The sequence below is a fragment of the Desmodus rotundus genome, chromosome 5, assembly GCF_022682495.2.
Source record: "Desmodus rotundus isolate HL8 chromosome 5, HLdesRot8A.1, whole genome shotgun sequence".
NCBI classification, from domain to species: domain Eukaryota; kingdom Metazoa; phylum Chordata; class Mammalia; order Chiroptera; family Phyllostomidae; genus Desmodus; species Desmodus rotundus.
In genome coordinates this window covers 114,810,351-114,827,923 of record NC_071391.1, presented here as the reverse complement: position 1 = coordinate 114,827,923, position 17,573 = coordinate 114,810,351, and positions in this window count along the sequence as shown.

The following is a 17,573-nucleotide window of genomic DNA, read 5'->3' as shown; positions in this document are numbered from 1 at the left end:
AGTCTATTTGCTCTAGTTTCTTCTCTATTGTACCTCTAAATGTTGGTATTTTTAGGAGCTGACTTTCCTGTGTCCTCCAGTCAATTTTTAATTGTTAGTTATAATATAGGCTGCTGCACTGAGATCAAAGTTTCTGTTAAGACAGTTCTAGATAAATGTGATGTTAAATTATATCAATTTATGTTTAATGGTATTGGATGTGCAAATTAGAGCCAGAATAAGATATATATATGTATATATATGTGTGTGTATATATATATATACATGTATATGTATATATATATATGTATATATATACCCACAAGAATAGCTAAGATGGAAAATACTGACAAATACCAAGGGTTGGCAAGAATGTGGAGTAACAGAAACTCTACTATTTTGTTGGTGAAAGTAAAAATTTGTAGAGTACCTTCAAATTTTTGGAAGTGATATTTTTACTTCCCTTTTTACTCTTCTCCTGGAACTCTAATTAAACATAGGCTAGACTTTTAAATGTACTTCACATAGTTATTATTTTTTAAAAATTACCCATTGTTTTCTTACATTCTTCAACCAACTAATTACTTTCTGACCTAGATCCCAGTTTCCAGATCTTTTCTTCTTTTTCTTACCTGTGGTTAAATACAATTATTGAGTTCTTAACTCAAGGGTTTTTTTTTTTGTTTTTTTTGGGAGGGGGGTGTGTGCGTGTGATTTTTCTTGTAAAATTTTTTAATTGATTTTATTTCTATAGGAAAAGTTTTCATTTTCTTCTGATTTTGAAAATAGATACCACATTTAAACATGACAACAAATTTTAAAGTCTATGTCTGATTTGGTACCTAAAATATCTGAATATCTTGTTGGTTTGTTTTAATTAGCTTTTCTTAGTGGGGTGTTTGTGTGTGTATCGTTTAATAGAATTTTGGAATTTAGTATGAAGAAAATCTACTCTAGAGATGACTTACTTTTGCTTTTGTCAGGCAGTTTATTAGGCATTCCAGCTAAACCACTTTCATCCATTCTGGGATTGAGTTGTTTTCCAACTGAGTTTGTACACTAATAATTTCAGCTGATATCTTGGGGTCTTGAAAAGGTTTTTTCTTCCTTGGCAGACCCTGATGTTCAATTTTTCTTTCAACAACACAGAGTCTTCCCAAAACTCTTCTTTGATTTTTAATTGTTAGCTGTCACTTTTTGTTGACTTAGTTTTTGTAACCTATGCTTATAATTGAGCAAATAATATAATGCATCTTATAACTGCACAAATGTTTCAATCTATAACATGATATAAAATGTTGAATCACTGCTTCCTACTTTCTTTTTCTGAATCTTGGACTTTTTAAGTCCTAAGTGTTGTGGTAGTTCCAAGCTCCATTTTTTGGCTGTGCCAACATAATAATCAGTATTCAGAATGCTTAAGAATAAGCAGATACTTTGAGAGATAAGGAAGTATAGAAGGTCAGGTTAACATTAATGTGTTTTTCTTCTTTTCATAGTTTTGGATACTCAAATCCTGGTTACTTTGGTGGCTTTCCAATGCCTTCACATAGCTTATTTTATTCAACCAGATTTTATTTCTATTTTAATGGGAGGGTCTGCTACAAGCTAGTGTGTCTTAGCCAGAGTCAGACACCTTCAACTTAATTTTATATGTTCTCCATAAACTAATTGAGGTAAGCACTGAATATAAATTTTAATACTCTGTCTCCTTTAACATTATGTCATAAGCCTTTCTCATGTCATTAGAAATTTTACAAACATAATTTTTAGTACCTGAATCATGTTGCATTAATGGATAAGGTGTGAATTAATTATTCCTTCAATATTGAGCTCTTTGCTTAGATTCTAAAGTTCAACTATTAAAAATAATTATAAGATTAGCATTTTCTAACTGTAAGAAACACTCATGAAATATTAGGTGTGAGTCATAGTCATGATGATTAATAAAACGTTCATATGTACTGTGGCCATGGGTCTCTGTGTTAGATGCTGCAGGAGATACAAGGTACATAAACTGGTCCTTGTTCTCCAGACAACATATTTGAAGAAATAAAACACTGATTAAAAAAACAGTATAGACTAGCTCTTTATCAGAACTTCCAGAATTGTACATGTAATAAGAATGGGCTATCCATAACAGAAAGAGATCATTAGTCATGGGAAGGGCAGGAAAAACATGGATTAGACTTTATTGAATGAGTGAGGCAGGAAGACATATTTACTGACTTTATAGTTTTTCTATTTTTACTTAAGATTGTTTACAAGGTATTATTCCTAAGACATGTACATTTTGATTTTCCTGTGTCTGAAAAAATTATCATTGATGGGTATTTCATGGCCTATAAATCTGTTTCAGTTGAATAAATACACTTAACCTGAGATGCTGGATCACAGGAAGTTTGCTGACAAATTGCATAGCTGACAACCTTCTATATGCAAATATAAGGACAGCATTTGGCTTTGAAATAAGACTGCGATCCGTATTTTCTCACCTTCCCAGAGACAAAGGCAGACTGTGCATATGAACAAATGACTAGCAGTGGTTGTGAGAAGTGTACTGAGATGGAAAATCTCCAAAAGCTGTGAGTGAACAAGAATGTATCAAACAGTTGCATATATATTCTTTTATTTAATTATCACATTACACTGTAGAAATAGTCATTATTATTCTACTTTTAAGTTTAGAGCATTTGTTCAAACTACTGGAAAAAAATGAATCATCATTTGGAGTCTGTCTGAAATCAAGGCCATGGACTTCCTAATAAACCATTCATGAATCAATTCTACTAACATAAATATTTAAAACAAAACTCTTAATATCAAGGGTATCCCTGTAAATTCTGAGGAAAGTTGCCACATTTGTAAAATATTTATACCACCAAAGGTTAGTGGACATAATTATTCAATCATGCCTGTTTATCTATACTATTAAAACTCAAGGACCTTTGAGTTAAATTGATTTTCCAAATCCTTTTTATGAGATGCCTGGCAGGGTCCTGGCAGGACAAGCCTAGGGCCTGATACACAGGACTTTACTCAGTCTCCACAATAATGATCACAGTCCACAACCTTCAAGTAAGACATGGCAAACATACAATGAATAATTTGGCTTTGCTAATATTCAATGTGGATAAGGTTGCAGATGCACACATTTTGCTGGAAGTAATGTGAATTGGTCTAGTACTTACAGAAAACATACATAAATATTCTGTCTAGAAACATAAAAGTGTTTATTCTTATTGACCCAGGAATTATGCTCCAGGTAATGTAATCCAACTAAATAATTTAACAAATTAAAATGCTATAAACAATGTTAGGATCTTTTAGATTGCGAGGAAGAGGTATACTAAGGTTATGTAAGGAGATAGGGCCACGGTAAAGACGTGAAAGCAAAGAAGCCCAGAAGGCCCTCTCTGCAGCTGTGAAGCAGAGAGACCATTCTCAGCAGAATGTCCAGTGGCCAGTTACAGCCCTGACCACCTGACTCTCAGAAGGTCCCATCTATTGCTCTCATTTTGATTGCCTCAGCGTCTGTCTATGCCATAACCTCGGTCTCTGAGTTTTTAACTATTCCTCTGCTAAAGTGTGTTTATTTCTTTTTTAACTGATGATAAAAGGCTCCAACAATGGCTAGCTTCTTTTTTTTGTAATCTTCACCCAAAGATATGTTTATTGATTTTTAGAGAAAGAGGAGAGAAGGGGAGAGAGATTGGGAGAGAGAGAGAGAGAGAGAGAGCAATGTGGGAGAGAAACATCAATCAGTTGCTTCCCGTATAACTCCCCAACCAGGGAACAAACCCACAATCGGGGTATGTACCCTGACAGAGGATCAAACCTGCAACCTTTTGGTGTACAGGATGATACTCCAACAAACGAATCTTCTGGCCGGGGCCAATGCTAGCTCTTTTGACAGCTTACTCTGTACCAGTCATGGTTCTAACAATCTCACACATGATAACTATTAAAATTTTCACTATACTATAATGCTATAGGTACTTTTATTATTATCACTTACTTTATAATTGGGGAAAGTGAGGCACTCAGAAGGTAATCAGTGTGAACGAGGCCCCTAGTTAGAAAATGATGGCACCAAATTTTAAAACTAGGCAATTATTCAATGTGCTTTACTGCTTCTCAAAGCAGTGTAAGGTGAGGCATAGGTGAGAATAGTACATTAATGTTGGGACATTAAACTGGTCTGGAATGTAAATCCATTGGGATAAATGGAATCACTCAAGAAGAGAATGTAAAAACCAATGGGAAACAAGTGAGTTCTTAAAAATGCCAACATTTTGTGGTACAATAGAAAAAAAGCAAGAGTAAAAGAGACTTAAAAGGAGCAGCAAATGAGGAAGAAGGAGCACTTGGGTTACAGTTCTCTTAGGAACTAAGAGAAAGAGCATTTCAGGGAAGAGAAAATGGTCAGTTGTTTCAAATTTTTCTTATAGAGCACAAAAACTAAAGAAGGAAATGTGGCCATTTGGATTTTTCAATACGGTTATCACCAGTGTCTATAGTGATGTCCCTGTAATGGAGAGAGCAGTCATATTAGATTGAAGTGGAAAGTAAAAAAAAAAATTAAAATGATGTGTGCAGCAGCCCTGCCTAGGAATTTGTCTATAAAATAGAGTGTGGACTTGGAATGTAGCTGGAGGAGGAAGTGATATCAAAGCAAGATATATATATTTAAATATGGAAGGAAGAAATTGGGGCATGCCCTTGGGAATGGTCCAGTAGAAGAAGATGGGCAAAAGTAGATACATAAGAGAGAAAGAGATGACTGAGAATTGAAAGATTTAAAAGGCAAGAAGAGAAGGGATATGGAGCCCAGGCTCAAATTGAAAGGAGATTAATACTTTTTCACTGTGATAGAGATGAAGAAGATGGTAGTGGAGGCAGATATGGGAAGGTGAGGGCTGTAGAATTTTTATGTAATCAATAGCAAATAAAGTGAAGTCACCCATTAAAGATGAAAACAGACACCTTAAGAGGCTGAGGTCAAAGGATTAGAGCAATGAAGGTAATTAGCAAGGAAGTGTTAGTAAAAGAAATTTGCATTCAGTCAGCATGATGTTTGAAACTGGTATATTTCAGTTGTGATGCACTTTCTACTTCTTTAAAAATTTTTTTTAAAAATATATTTATTGATTATGCTATTACAGTTGTCCCATTTCCCCCCCTTCACTCCACTCCATCCTGCCCACCCCCTCCCTCCCACATTCCCCTCCTATAGTTCATGACCATGGGTCATACTTATAAGTTCTTTGGCTTCTACATTTCTTACACTATTCTTACCCTCCCCCTGTCTATTTTCCACCTATCATTTATGCTATTTATTCTCTGTACCTTTCCTCCCTCTCTCCCCCTCCCACTCCCCTACTGATAACCCTCCATGTGATCTCCATTTCTGTGGTTCTGTTTCTGTTCTAGTTGTTTGCTTAGTTTGCTTTTGTTTTTGTTTTAGGTGTGGTTATTAATAACTGTGAGTTTGCTGTCATTTTTACTATTCCTATTTTTTATCTTATTTTTCTTAGATAAATCCCTTTAACATTTCATATAATAAGGGCTTGGTGATGATGAACTCTTTTAACTTGACCTTATCTGAGAAGCACTTTATCTTCCCTTCCATTCTAAATGATAGCTTTGCTGGATACAGTAATCTTGGATGTAGGCCCTTGCCTTTCATGACTTTGAATACTTCTTGCCAGTCCCTTCTTGCCTGTAAGGTCTCTTTTGAGAAATCATAATTACATTACCTAAGATTAAACAGAAGGAGAGAATCTTAGAAGCAGCAAGAGAAAAGGACACAGTTACCTACAAAGGAGTTCCCATAAGACTGTCAGCATTTTCTACTTATTACCAGATCAAGAATACAGATCAAGAGTACAAGGTCTGTCCAGAAGTTATCCAGCCATCCAATATGAAAAATAGAAACATATATTGAAGAAGATACAAGATACAAGAAACACTGTACATAGGATAATGGTGCCTCAGTCCCCTGCCAAGTAGGTACCTTGGGACCTCACACAGTTCTCCCAATAGCCATCATCTGCCTCATCCTTTTCTCCTGAATCTCAATGATGGTCTGAAATCTCTTCTCTTTCAAAGGTGATTTTAGTTTTGGGAAAAGCCAGAAGTGACAAGGTGCCAAATCTGGGCTTTAGGGGGGCTGAAACACCTAGGTGATTAGATGTTTCACCAAAAATCTCTGTACTGGATGTGATACATGAGCAGGCACGTTGTTGTGATGAAGCTGCCAATCACCAGTTGCCCATAGCTGTGGCCTTCTGAGTCATCCAAAGTTTTCAAGGAGGTGTGTTCAAGCTTAACACAAAATGTGATGCAGGTTCTTTGCTCTACTAGCTCAGACATTTTGAATGTGATGACCACATGGTACACCTGCTCACACACTGGTGTCTACTGTCCCCTCTAACTAGCACAGTGAAGTCATCATTGTTCACACATGTGCATTCCAGTCCACTCTCCTTGGCTGCCAGGTTACCTTGATGTTGTGCAAACTGTTCTCATGATATTCATAATGGCTGGACTTTTTCTGGACAGACCTCACGTTCTAATGATTGGTCTTTAAAACCTTAGTTAAGTACTGATGTGGTGTAAGTGGGAGCAGCGTAGGCTTCAAGAACTGGAATGTTCTTGGTCTTGATGTTGGTCATATGTATGTACCTCTTGCTCTACTATAAATGATCAAAAAGGGTGAGACTGACCCTACGGGTAGGTGGGTCTTTGGGAAACTAAGGAGAGAGAAAGGATTTTGACTGTAGTTTGATAGCCTCTTTGACCTCACTTAAAAACTGGGAGTCACCTACAACTGTAATATAAGCTTTGTCCTTCAAATTCATCTTTGTTTTCCTTTTCTTTGAAATGTATCTGTGTTTGTAACCATGTTTTAAATTCTGGAGCTATTATTCCAATCTAGACATCATTTTACTCCTGGAAAACTGTGAGTGCTGAATCAGTCTATTTGCTCCTCCTCTCCTTCCACTGCATCCTGTATAACATTTTTAGGATAATATCCCCAATTCCTTATATTTATCACATTCTCTCAACATTTAAAACACTTTCCAATTTGTTTCAGGTAAAACACAAAGCCTGATTTCTGTAGCCTGAATTGAAGGCCATCCATAATTTTGAATCCAGGCTGCCAATCCAGTCTTATTTCCTAATTTTGTACATGACATTCTCACAGTGAAGACATATTTGGGAGATAGCCAGATCCAAGTTTGAATCCTGCTTCTTACTTCCTTTGGCCATGAACAATTTACATAACTTCTGTGGCTTTCACTTCCTCATCTCTAGGGTGGTTTTGCCCATTGCTGGGGTAGTCTTGAAGATCAAACAAGATGATGCATGCAGTATACTCCACAGAGTTCCAGGTACATGGTTAGCCCCCACAAAACTGATATCTATTTATTGTTCAAGTTATTATTTTTGATAGGATATGGTATTTAATTCATGTACTGTTCCTTGGAGAATCTATTTGCGAATACTCTTCCTATAATTATTATAGGTAAACTCTAAATATTTATTTTAGATTGATCATTTAAAATTTTTAGATATTTTCTAGCAATCTGAAAAGTTGATTGTAATGATTTTTTTGGAAGCTTTAATTACATTAGTTAATATTCAATTGAAATGTATTTTCTTAAAACTTTAGAAATGAACTTAGATATTAAAACTTGTCTGCATTAGTTTATTTCAGCCACTCATTCTTCTAATTATTAACTTACTCAACAAAGATTTAGTGAAAGTCTATTTTTTAAGCACTGGGAAGAGTATAGGGAACCTGAAGAACAAGAACAAAACAAGAAAATAATCTGTGGTCCAGATGACGTTACCCTTAAATATCTCTTCTTCATTCTTCCACAGTAGTAGAATTTTGAACTGAGCATATGTAAATAAATGTTACATTTCCCAGCCTCCTTTGCAGCTAAGTGTGGCTATTTGACTATGTTCTGGTCAACGTGAGGTACACTTGAGTGATGGGTGACAGATTCTCAGAAACTTTTTTTTATAGGAAAGCTCGAAGGTACCTCTTGACCTTTTCTTCTTCCCATATTTCTCTAAACGGCAGTTTGGATTGCAGAGTGATGTCTGATCTCTATCTTGGACCATAGAATGAAGACCATGCTCTAAGGAGGGGGAGACAGAAAGATGGAAGCAGATTGGGTTCAGAGGTTTGCGGAGCCAACATATCTGCCATGACCACCTATACTTGGATTTGTCATGAGAGGAAAATGACTCTATTATATTTAGCCAACATTTTTGGAGCTCTATTACTTGCAGTAGAGCTTAACCCTAAGTGACATTCTCTTGGCCTTCCCTCCAAAGATTACAACCTCGTAAGACAGATGTATTTACATGTAAATTATCTACACCAAGAGGGTTTAGGAAGCTGAACTAATATTACTTTGTTTACAAATGGATTATAACATGTTGTTTGTATTTCCAATCAGTGATATGAACACCACTTTTAGTTTAGCAATTTCTATAGAATAGCAATAGAAATGACTGAAAAACAGATTAACTGAGTTAACTGAGTTTTTATTTAAAGGATCATAATGACATTAAAAAAATCAGAGTTGTTTTGGTATTATTCACACATACCTCAGGAGTAGTAATTTGAATATTTTGACTGAACATATTATTTTTGAGAGCCAATATTGTGAAATTAGTTTGTCTCGATAGTCACACATAAATGCAGGCACTGAGACGTGAACTTTGCTCACAGCCACAACCTTAGTACAAGTCTTTTACAAATTCAGGCTCTAATATTTAATCCACATAAAAATTGTAAATATGCTTTCATGGTATTTTTCCACCCTTGCCTAAAAAACAGTATTTTATCCCTTTTGATTTAAATGCCAAATTCTTAATTAGCATTTGTATAAATATTTTCACTCCTAAGACATCTAGCTCTTTTATGTTCATTTGGTTGTGTTCAAAGGTTAATTCCTTGTTTGCTATTTGCTCAATGTTGACAGGTAATAAATGGTGAGTTATAGCCATAATTATTATTGTGAGGAGAAATGATGACATTTATTGAAAGCACAGGTAGCAGCTATTTTCTTCTTATTCTTAGGATTCACTATAAAAATTTAGAATACGTCTTGGTAACTTTTCAGGTAACATTTGTTATGTGTCACTACCATGCAGTGAATATGAGTAATTTACAAAGTCATCTTAATATTGCTTCAAAAGGAGGACAAAAAAGTTAAAATTCAAATCATTCAAAGAAATCCTTTATGTAAGCTTATTTTTTAAAAACAAGGAACTTCAAAATTATTCTCAACTACAGATTTATAATAAACTCTCACTATTGAGTTGATCCAAAAAATCCAAAATTCAATTTCAAAAGACTGTAAACATAAGGTTATCTATTATATAACACATGTTTAAAAGGTAATTTTTCACTTCCACTTTTCAAACAAAGTCAAAATTTAACACCACTTAGTCTGCCCCCATTTTCTTATATCCTATTTTGGAGGCATCTGCTTAGTCCCTTGAAAATAATTATCTCCTGATATGAATGCCTATTAATATTTGTCATGGGAATGCCATTTGCCTTTTAGCCTTGTGGTAAAGTGTGGTGATTATCTCTTCAATGTTAATTTCTCACATTGGCTGTAGGTTTAGCCATGTGACTGTTTCACCCAATGGTGTAACTGCTCAGAAGCTTTATTTTTTTTGATATAACCTTTCCTCCTTCTTTTCCTTTTGACTTAAACTCACTCATCCAGCACCCTGACTCACATGCGTCCTTCTCTCTTGCACATTCATTCCCTGGTCAGCATTAAACTATCTTTGGAACAAAAGCTCGGGTCTATTGGCCACGGAGACAGAGTTTCAATCAAATTAAAGATAACATTTAGGCCTCAGTTTCATTTCAGCTCCAGACTCAAGAGAAACAGTGAAACCAGTGAAAACAATGCCATTGCTGATGTCAGGACCGGATATAACGATCAACTACCCTCTACCCCAGCATCAATCAATCAGTAGAGACCATGACCCTGATCATGACCCTAACCCCCTTAGTCACCATGATTAGCGGTTTTCTCCCTATATGTAACCCATCTCCTAGAAGCCACCAGGGAGCCTGGTCTTTGAGTAGTAGCTCACATGTGACTCCTGGCATGTTACCACTTTCACAACTAATAAACCCTATTTTCTTTGCTACGAGTTCTTGTTTGTGTCTTATTGGGTTTTGATGTGTGCAGGCAAATGAACCCCTTTAGTCCGGTAACAATGGGATGGATGTCAGCATACGAGGTTTGTCTGGAAAAAGTCCAGTCATTGTTAATACAATGGGGATGGTTTGTGCAACATCGATGTAACCTGGCAGCCAAGGAGAGTGAACTGAAATGTGCATGCATGAACAATGATGACTTCACTATACTAGTCAGTGGTGGTGGTAGTTGCCATTGAATGAGCATGTGCACTGTGTGGCCGTCACAGTCAAAATGACTGAGTGAGTAGAGTAATGAATCTGCATCAAATTTTGCATTAACCTTGAACATTCCTCTGCAGAAACTATTCAGATGATTCATAAGGCTTTCAGGGATGATCAATGAGTTCAGTGCAAGTGAAAGTGTGGCACAAACACTTCAAAGGTCGTCGAGAATCTGTTGAAAATGATCCATGTTCTGGAAGGCCTGCAACCAGCAGAACACCTGAGAATGTTTAATGTGTATGAGCTGCAATCAACAAAAATCGGCGACTGACAGTGTGAGAACTAGAAGCTGATCTGAGGATTCCAAAAACTACTGTGTCCAAGAATTTGATGCAGGATCTTGGCATTAAATATGTCACGGCAAAATTTCTTCCATGGCTTCTGCTACGAGAGCAGAAGGAACATCATGCTGCGCTTGCTAATGACTTGATTCAAATTGTTACCAATGAACCAAATTTCTTCAAGAAGGTTATAACTGGAGACAGATTGTGGGTCTGTGGCTATGATCCAGAAATGAAACCCCAGTTGTCCCAATGGAAGTCACCTGGCAATGTCGCAGCAAGATAAAGACCATGTTAACTGTGTTTTTTTATTGAGAAGTTGTTGTCCATCATGAGTATGCCCTTCCAGGCCAAACAATTAATAAGGCACATTACCTCAATGTTCAGACAACTGTAATTGAACAACAATAAAAAAACCCAACAATAATAATAAAAAATCAAAAAAATATTTAAAAAATGTTCTTTGTTGTTTGAGAGATGCAATATGATGAAAATGGTGGCAGCTATGGGAACTGGTGATTGGCAGCTTCATCATGACAATGTGCCTACTCATGCATCATATCTCATGCAGAGTTTATTGGTGAAACATCAAATTATCCAGGTGACTCAGCTCCCCTACAGACTAGATTTGGCACCCTATGACTTCTGGCTTTCTCAAAACTAAAATCACCTTTGAAAGGGAAGAGATTTCAGACCATCGGTGAGATTCAAGAAAATACGATGGGGCACCTGACAGTGATTCCAACAAAAGGCTTTGCAGAGTGTTTTGAACAGCGGGAGAGATACCGAGAGAACTGTGTGAGGTCCCAAGATGCCTACTTTGAAGGGGACTGAGGCAACATTGTCCCATGCATGATGTTTCTTGTATCTTTTATCTTTTTCAATAAATATCTCTATTTTTCATATTACATGGCTGGATACTTTCTGGATAGACCTCGTACATTGATAAAAGCAGAGTCTTGACAAGTGCTTGTATTTCATATCTTGCTCTCTTAGAATGCTTCCACCTTTGAGTGAGCAGGCTGGGATGAGACAGAGCTTTAGCCATTCCAATGATTCTATCTCAGCTGAAATCTTGGACATTTGTGTGGTGTCATATTGGACCATCTAGTCATCACTGAGCATCCAAGTGACTGAAGCCAAACAAGTGAGCCTAAGGAAAACCAGTAAACTACCCATTCAAGTCACATTTGAACATTTTATAACCCAGAATTGTGAGAAATAATGAATTATTGTTGTTTAAATCAAAAGTTTTGAGGTAATTGTTATTCAGAAATAGATCACTAATATGGAAATTGATAAGAAGTATTCAAAGTCATGAAAGGCAAGGACCTACATCCAAGATTACTCTATCCAGCAAAGCTATCATTTAGAATGGAAGGGCAGATAAAGTGCTTCCCAGATAAGGTCAAGTTAAAGTAGTTTATCATCACCAAGCTCTTATTATCTGGAAATGCTAAAGGGACTTATCTAAGAAGAAGAAGATCAAAACTCTGAAGAGTAAAATGACAACAAACTCACAATTATCAACCACTGAACCTAAAAAACAAAAACAAACTCTAAGAAAATAACTATAACCGGAACAGAATCAATGAAAAGGAGATCACATGAAGGGTTATTAGTGGGGAGAAGGAGGAGAGAGAATGGGGAGAGGGTACAGGGAATAAGAAGAATAAACGGTAGGCACTAAATAGAGGAAGGTTAAGAATAGTATGGGAAATGGAGAAGCCAAAGAATGTATATGTACAACCCATGAACATGAACTAACAGGGAGGGGTATTGCAGGGAGGTGGGTGCAGGGCAAAGGGGAATAAAGGGGAGAAAAAAATGGGTCAACTGTAATACCATAATCAGTAAAATATACAAAAAAAAAAAAAGAAATTAGCCTTCAGGAAGCCAGTCCATTCTTCTATCAGGCCAATTACTTGTCGGTAGTGCAGTGTGTGGTAAGACCAGTGAATTCTGTGGGGCTAATCCCATGGTAGCATATCTTTCATCATAAAATGATTTCCTTGCTTAAAGACCATGTCAATGGAAATCTCTGGGTGCAGCAGACTTTCTATTAGGCCACAATTGGTGGTGTTGGCGGAAACATTCTCAGCAAGAAAGGCAAATCCTTGTCTTATGAGGACAGAGCATTGTTCCCTCCATAATGGAAGAAATCTGATAAAATTCACATAGAAGTCAAACTTTCAGTATAAATGTATAAATGATTTTTGTGTACATAAGACAGCCACCATTCCTACTAAACAAGTAAAAAATAAAATGATTAAATATGTGAAATGTTTTATTTTTAATTTTTTAAAATTGTATTTATTTTTATTAATGATTTGTATTTCTTTTTTAAAAAAGTTTTTATTGTTATTCAATTACAGTTGTCTGCATTTTCTCTCCATCCCTCCACCCCATCACAGCCAAACTCACCTCCCTCCCCTGCCTCCACCCTCCCTCTTGATTTTGTCCATGTGTCCTTTATAGTAGCTCTGGTAAACCCCTCTCCCCAGAAAGAAGGAGCTTATACCTTTTGCGACAGCATGGATGGAACTGGAGAGCATTATGCTAAGTGAAATAAGCCAGGCGGTGAGGGACAAATATCATATGATCTCACCTTTAACTGGAACATAATCAACAGAAGAAAAAAGCAAACAAAATATAACCAGAGACATTGTAGTTATGTGAAATGTTTTAATAGTTCAACCAGGTGACTGATTTATGAAATGTCCCATGTAAGACAAGTTAGTTGTAAGACACTGTACAGTGTTCCAAGGAATTTCTTTTTCAAATTCTCACAGATCCACGAAGCTAATGTATCTTTGGTTAAAATCTGAGAGAAATAAAAAGAACTTAATTTTTTTCTCTTTCTCTACCTCTGTCTGTATATATCTATCAGTAATGAAGAACATGTGCAAAGCACTGCTTGTCCATCTCCTCAAAGTCGGCTGCCCTGGGGTCGTGCAGCCCAGGAATTTTCAGTCTCGTGTCGATTGCTATTCTATCTTAAAAAGTATCTGATGCAACTTTTGAAAATCATTTGCTAATGAATTTTATACTAGTGAAAATCTAACACGGGAAATCTTATGGTCTTGAGGCAACTCAGAAGGAAAACCGAACGTCTCTGCAGTCATTTACCCGTACTACCAGAGACAGGGGGCAACGGCACAGAATCCAATTAACGTGTTATAATTCTGCAGTTAGCCACGCTATGATCTTTGTGAGAAGGTCACAGAAATATCAAGACAGGCAAAACTCTCAAAATAATAATGTCCAGGAACCCGTTTTTGAAGCTATTACTAAAAGATGTTTTTCCCATCTGACTAAGAAATGAATAAGGATAAAGGACTCAGATTTGGAAGACGTGCTGTAATGCAGGGGCTGACAAATTACAGCCGGTGGTCTAAATTTGGCTTCTGTTGGTTTTGTAAATAAAGTTTTATTGGAATACAGCTACACGTATTAGTTTATACATTACCTATGGCTACTTCCATACTGCAGATTTCATAGTTGAGTTTTTGGGATAGAGGTGATATGTTGCATAAAGCCTTAAATATTTACTATCTGGCCCTTTACACAGAAAAAGTTTTCCAACACCTGATTCTGTCGTGTAGAATGACTTCTGTCATGTAGAGTCTCATTAACCCAGTCTATTCTGTTAGATAGGCCATCTGAAGATTGTCTTTCCCCAGTCTTGGCCTCTTGCTTTGTCCTTTCTCTCACCTCTGGATGCTGCAATCCACTTTATTAGAACATCGCTGTTTATTAAGATTTTAGGGCTGAAGACATTTTTATCCAGCATTTTTTCATATTTATGTAATTTTTAAAGATCTCTGGTTAGGAAATTTAATTATTTTAAAACATAAATGTGAAGACATCTATCTAACCAGGTCTTTTTTTTGAATAATAACCAGGTATTGTGTTTCCATATTATTAGGGTGAGTGGGTTACTGTTTATTTTTATTTTTATTTTCTTACTATTGCTGTGGAAGATTTTTTAAAAATTAAATGTTATTTTGACAAATATCATTTATAAATCCACAAAAAAGATAGAGTATAGCACATTTATTTCTCTGTTTGTCTATTTATCTATCATTCTATCTTTTTAAGAAGATTTTATGCTGGAATCTAGTTCTATGTATTCAGTTCTTCTGGTTTTGCAGGGTTTAAAGGATGGCTGTTTTCAACTTCTGTGCTGGAACTTATGTCTACCAAATATAAAAAGCAATTAATATTTACTATGTGTCAAGCATATAAAGCTAAGGGCTTTAGGTACATTAGGGTATCCCTACAGAATAGGTACTATTATTATCAGGTCTACTTTATAAGCTTTGAGGAGTTAAGTGACTTATTGCTGGTCACCACACTGGTGGAGCAAAGAATAAATGTAGGCTTTGTTTTTCTCAGTTTTATTGCCTGCTTTGTTGGGTGAAGCTTACCATGTTATTTAATCTGATCCCTCACTTTACATATGGAAAACGTAAGACTTAGAGTGAAGCGACTTTTTCAAAATGAAGCTATGAGAGGCTAGTCAGGATTGGCATCCAGATTTTCATGGCTAAGATCTCTGTGACTGTCTTTCAAACACTGGAGTTCTGCTGTCACATTGTGTCATTAGAGACGACATTAATTTGTGTACATGGTTTCTGTGTATCTGTGTGACCCTGCTTGGACATGCCTCTGGGCTGCATTCAGGATGTTTACTTGTGTGTGGCTATGTGACGCGTGTAGTTCTTAAATGGAAAATAGTTCATTTGGTAGAAGTATAGTAGTGAATATCTCCCATTCAAGAAGTAAATAAATGCATTTTTCATGGTTCACATACTTTTGTAAACCCACATTTTTTCATGACTTCTTAAGAAAGGAATATTAATTTTCATGCTGTTACTACTTAATTAGGTTTATTAGAGTCTTGGTTGGACCATTTACTCTGTCAAGCTTTTCCATACTCAAGACAAAATATGTGTAGCATGTAATTTATTTGAATGGACATAATATGAATTTGGAATACCTAGGACAATAGATCTCTTTAAATCTACTATTAATAAGTCATTTTAATTACAACTCAGAGAAGATTTGATAATACTTTGCAGTTTAATGGAGAAATTTTGTTGTTGATGATAATCCGTTATTTATCTTTGGACTTTTTAAGTTAGAATTATTTTTCATATCCTTACTTGATAAATTACTGAAGTATTAATTGTGTGGAGGAGAGATATTTAACTGTATTTCTGTCTACTCTATTCTAGAGACTGACAAATAAGTGGCCATACAGGCCACTGGCCAATAGGTCCACAGGTCCAATCTGGCCTACGGTCCATTGCTTGTAAATAAAGTTTTATTGGAATACTGCCACACTCATTCATTTATGTGTTTCTGTGGCTGCTTTTCTGTGATAATGGCAGAGCTGAGTCCTTGTGACAAAGATCAGATGGCCCATAAACTCTAGAAGGTTTACTATTTAGCATTTCACAGAAAAAGTAAAGTGATCTATTTTATTAAATAAACTATTATAGGAGATGTTAAATGAACATATTTCCAACTGGTCAGTCAAAATTAGTCTATTTAGGGGACTACATTATCTCCATGGTGTGCTCCCAGCCTGAATTGCCCTGTACCAAATTGAATGGTATTTATGCTACTGTTTCTTCTTCTAGACATTGAGCCTATTAGTTAAAAGTGGTCTATGAAAAAGGAAATTTATTTAATAATATACTAATGCCATACATGTTTATGTAGCATGACTATGTATAATTTATAATTCCAACTGGCACTCTTTTGAAAGGGACCACAGATATAAGCTGAGAGAGTTTGCTGATCTCTGGAATGCATAGCTGTCCAAAATCCACTTAAATATGTCTCCCCTAGATAGTCATTGCTTCGGAAATTTATAAAGTGGGATATTTGGTCACCAAACATGGATGTCATATCATATATCTCTTAGAATTATCCTAGTACCTTAGCCACCTATGATTGCTCTAATATATTAAAATAGCAGTATTCTGAATTATTATTATTATTAGCAAAACCCTTCCTTGAAATGAAATCTTGTGTAGAAACCCATTACACAAAGCTCATGAGATGGAGATGATCTGGTCGTCGAAGGGACAAGACGCAGAGCCATTGGTGCTCCGCTTTTCCTTCTCCTCTTCTTAGTGGTCTCGATTCCATCTGTGAAGTCTCCAGGATTCTGAGCAGCACAGTTCAAAACCTATTGAATTATATGAAAACAATTCAAAATAAGTATGTTCCTCTCAAATACCACTCATGTCACCTACAGAATCCAGTGGTCCTCACTAGTATAGATACCAAGACATGGGTGTCCTGAGCTGCACTACAGAAAAGTTAGAGAAATGGATAACAATACTCATCATCAGAACACACTGCAATCTTTTCAGTTACACTGTAAAGATAGTTGTGGAAATTCAGTACCTTTTGGGTATAGCTGTCAATGCCATAAAGATTTGGCAGGCAGGGCCACTATCTTGAATATGCCTACTCTTAGCTTCATCTTGGGCAGGTCATTTTACTCTTCGAGTCTTGTTTTTCGCATGTGCTAAATCTTAAAATTCTTTCTGAAAGGCCCTCTTCCTATAGGGGGAAAAGATAAACTGATTGCTTCTAAATTCATGTTTCATGGGCTTTAGAAGTTAGAAGTTAGGTCAAGTTTTCAGAACACTTCGGCAACCCTAAGCTGTGGTGCGTTCCTTTTAAACAGTATGATAACTTGAGTGCGCAGAGTAGACAATCATCATTAAATCATACACACAAATAGATAAAGATCTCAATAAATGTTTTAAACATCGTACACTCTTAAATATGTCTTAGGAATCACATATGTGTTTGGTACA